General features: G+C 52.6%; 1 protein-coding gene across 10 annotated transcripts in view; it reads left to right on the top strand.

The window, feature by feature from the left end:
* Positions 1-3,432: 3,432 nt before the first annotated feature.
* The window catches only part of CYREN (cell cycle regulator of NHEJ), a 215,986-nt gene continuing 215,245 nt past the window's right edge, over positions 3,433-4,173 (top strand). For 3 of the 10 annotated variants that reach the window (XR_014246379.1, XR_014246380.1, XM_082398130.1), the window contains exon 1: positions 3,437-4,158. The gene's annotated coding sequence lies outside the window, so the exon portion shown is untranslated. Of the gene's footprint in view, positions 4,159-4,173 lie in introns of all 10 variants that reach the window. The other 7 variants (XM_082398136.1, XM_082398137.1, XM_082398132.1 and 4 more) reach the window with 6 other exon arrangements.

Below are 4,173 nucleotides of genomic sequence, written 5' to 3'. Positions count from 1 at the left end.
CCTGGTGTCTCTTTCTGGAACGTATGCGTGCAGCAGAGCATCTCCCTTCACCCTTTGCCCTGGCGATGGTCATTGTGAGCTTCGGCCCCGCGCCCCAGCTCTTACCTCACCAGCCATGGGGCTGACCTTTATTGGAGGTTTGCTTGTTGCTCTGCCACGGAAGTAGGACGTCCTCTCTCTACTGCTGCGTCGGCTAACCAAGGTTTGTGCCGTTCCCGTTTCTTTGGGCTCATGTCAAGGAGGCCATGGTGTCTTCTTTTCTCTGAGAGTTGGCAGCTTTTGTTAGGACAAGTGCAGGGTCTGAGGCATCTGCCCCTCTCCATCTGGGTGGCTGTGGTTTCCCAGGACCTGTCATTGTGGTTCCTCCCATTCTTTCAACTTCACTTCCCTCAGTTTGAACAAAGCCGGCCACCAGCGCCCTCTGCTGGTGAGTGGCCAGAGGACAGGAGCAAGTCGGCCAGGTGCCGGCCTGGAACCTAGGGTTCATGCCATCCGCCTGTGTCCACAGCCTGGCCCTTTGCTCCCTGGCTGGGGTGGGACCTTGAAGAGGCAGATGCCCTCACAGGGTGGAGAGGAACAAGAAAATGACTCCGTTCTCCCGCTTGCATTTCCACCTGAGGCGGTGGGATTTCAGGCTTGGACCTCGGGCTCTGACACTTGACAGGGGCAGTTTGTCACAAAGCTGCTCAGAATAGTTGTTGCAGAGGCTCCAGCCCAGATCTGGGGTGCAGGTCTGGTGTGGGAGTGCTCCCAGTTACCTACTTTTGGAAAATCATGAAGAGATTGGTACTAAAGCTTTGGCTCTGATCTGCTGGGAGTTGGGAGGAAAGCAGGGAGGTGTTTATTTGGCTCAATTATGAGATAACACCAGAGACTTAGTGGTAAGTAGTTACTTACACACTGTTACCCATTTCCACCTGGTAATCCTCCTTCAAATGAACAAACTCAAGACTTTTCCATTTATAATTTTTCACATCTTCTGCACTGAAGCAGCAACCTTATTAATCTCTCCCAGTGATTCTGTAGGACATTTAAAAAGTGGTCATGTGTTTCATTTGAGTGAGAGAATTCATTGTTTAGCTTTTCCTCTCTCCATCTCGAAGTTTCTGTCTCATTGCCCACTCTCTCCTCTCAATACGGTCTCCACAGTTTGCTGAAATGTCTTTAAGGTTTGTAGAAAACACTTGAAGAGCTGTCTCTTCTCTCATTTCCTTTATGCTCTGGGTTGGATACCTGTCTCCCTCTTGTTTTGAGCTTGGCTCATAGCTGATGTGACTGAGGCTCCACCAGGAGGGATTGAGGTGGGGCTTCCACATCACTTTGAAGCTGCCTAAAAACACAAAACCAAAACACCATTAACCTCTGACCTTCTGAAATTAGCAAGTAGGATATGTGCAGCGGGCCACCCTGTCCCCTCCTGGCCTCTCTCTCTCTGACCTCCACCCCATCCTGAGTGCTTGTCAGCATGCATTCATCCTGGTGTTCCTGTCCCACCTCCTCGCCCCTCCAAGATGAGCTCTCATCCTCCAATAACGCACGTCAAAACTTAAATTCAGGGACTCCTCTGGTGGCGCAGTGGTTAAGAATCTGCCTGCTAATGCCGGGGGCACCGGTTCGAGCCCTTGTCTCAACCTCTAGGAAGATCCCACATGCCGCGGAGCAACTAAGCCCGTGTGCCACAACTACTGAGCCTGCAAGCCACAACTACCAAAGCCCGCGCACCTACAGCCAGTGCTCCGCAACAGGAGAAGCCACCGCAATGAGAAGCCTGCGCATTGCATCGAAGAGTAGCCCCGGCTTGCCGCAACTAGAGAAAGCCCGTGCACAACAATGAAGATCCAACACAGCCAAAAAAAAAAAAAAAAAAAAATTCACCTCTCCTTCACAATACCTGCTTGACATCTACCGGAGAATGCCAGCAAGACTCCTCCACTAGCTTGGGCAAGGGCAACTAGATGAAAACCATCAAGCCAGTCCAGCCTCAGGCCCCCAAGCCCGCACGCCCTGCGCAGGTGTAGCCCTGGCTCTGGGCTGGGCTGCACGAGAACAGTGAGGTGCATTTCCCTCATCCTTGGGACCTGTCTGCGCTTGCCTGCTTCTGCTCCAAGACCTCAGACTCGCTGAACTCAGCATTCAAAATGCTTCAGGAGCTGATTCCCACCCATTCAAATCCCACAGCTGGGGTTTCTCATCCCTATTTGGCCTTTCACACAGCAAGTTTTTTATGCAGATGGGTTTCCTGCTCCTCAGACCCCATTTTTCAGCTGGCTATGGGAGAAGGTTTTTGAGAAAAAGGTGGAGGGAGTGGTTCTCATAATGGCAAGTGTTCTCTGTTCCTTTATTAAAACAAAATGATGCTTCTCCACCCATTAGACTTGGGTTTGTCCTGGCTCACAGACTGTGGGAGCGGAGGACCCTAGAGGTCAGTGATTTTGGAACCTTTAGGGAATCAGAGGAGAAGCAAGTCCTGCCTGGAAGGGTTGGCCTCCTGAAGAGGCTGGAGGCAGAGCCCAGGTTCAACCCGCAGCTAAATTACCCCAATGCACAGCAGGTTGGTTTTGTGACTTGAAATCATTGATTTACTCCTTGAGCCTTGATTGATTGAAACTTTCCTGGACCAGCCTACTTCCCTAGGATTGAGGATTAGTATGGGGTGAAAGTGCTTTGGAGAAACCAAAGGCACACACAGTTGGAAGTGAGAACTCCTGGCTCTGGATTCTCCAAACTCTGGATCACACTCCCCTATCCTGCACCTGTAGCGTATGGAGAGTAATTATTCTCTTATTAGCTGATTTGTTGTAAGTCACATTTCAAATGGCTGTCTTGATAATTTTGCATTTTGGGGGGTAGATGGTTGGTTCTGATCATCCTTTTGCCTCAAAATGTGGTAGAAGTTTCACCTTCTGCACTTGTGCTTGTGTTTTTAGTGATGTGTGCCACCTGGGTTGTTTTTTTTGTTTTTGTTTTTGTCTGTCTTTTAAGCTACTTCAAGCTGTGTGATTTTAAGTTAAACTAGATGCTAACTCCACATGTAAACCGCAGTGCTCAGCATCAGGCTGAAAGCAAAGCAGTGAGGACATCTGGGCAGCCTTGTGGAGCAGCCCTGTTTACAGAGGGAACACTGCTGGCCAATTTGAAATGTAAACAGAATCTTTAATTTCCCTTCCTGCACCCGGGGGGGGGCTCACCTTGCACCCCCCTTGCCTGGGAGTGCATGCTTCCAGCAGGGAGCACTCCGCCTCTGCCCTTCCCCAGCAGAGCTTTCAAAAATGCAGATCCCCCTCCTCCCCTCCCCCTAATTTCTGGTGGCGGGGCAGGGCTGGGAATTGACACTTTAACAGAGTCCAACCAGCAAGCCTCAAATGGAGCCACGTTTGGGGACTGTTAAAGAAAAAATATTGTTAAAAATTATTTATGACACTTGTTAAAGACAAGTAAGGCAAACTTTATTCGAGGGGGCTACTCAGTAGGGTTTTGCAGTGGGGGCGAAGTTGGGCTCAACTCCCAATACAAGGAAAAGTGGCAGGGTGGGGGGGTCGGTGGATGGATGATTATTAACAGGAAACATCAGGGGTAAGAGGGGATTCTGGCTAAATTGACCTAATAGGATTCTTGCTGAGGGCGGCCGGGTGATTAGACACCACCTGGAAGATGGTGGCGGGTGAGGATCAGAGGCGGGGGATGGGTGGACTTTGGTTAAATCAACTTAGCAGTATTCTTGCTAAAAATGGACAATTTGGAGATGCACACGGAAGTCCAAAAGGCAGGGCCTAGCTGAGAGGAGTTCAGAGGAGCCCGACCTGGATGTGGTCAAGGAGAGACTGTCAGGACCCGGGACAGCGGGGCCGGCGTCTCCCATCAGATGGGGAGTCAGGGCTCCACCGCCGAGGGCGCAGACAACGCGATCTGCCGGCAGGGGGCGCGCCCGGGCCTCCGCGCCCGCGGGCGGCCGGAAGCCGGAAGTGCGGGGACGCGGCCGAGCCGGGGGTGGGCCACGGTGCGCGCGGGGCCGGCGCCCGGCCGGCCGGGCTCTGAGATCCCTACAACCACCCAGAATCAGACTCCCGGACCCGCCCCGGAAGCCAAGAAGGGGGCGCGGGTCCGGAGGCAGGAAGCCCTGCTGGAGGAGCGCCGGGGACGCGGGCGGCGCTGTTGCCGGTGAGGCCCCGCGTG

This window comes from Balaenoptera borealis (assembly GCF_965194805.1).
Source record: "Balaenoptera borealis genome assembly, chromosome: 7".
Lineage (NCBI taxonomy): Eukaryota > Metazoa > Chordata > Mammalia > Artiodactyla > Balaenopteridae > Balaenoptera > Balaenoptera borealis.
Note: the sequence above shows the minus strand (reverse complement) of the source record. Positions and strands in the feature narration are given on the sequence as shown.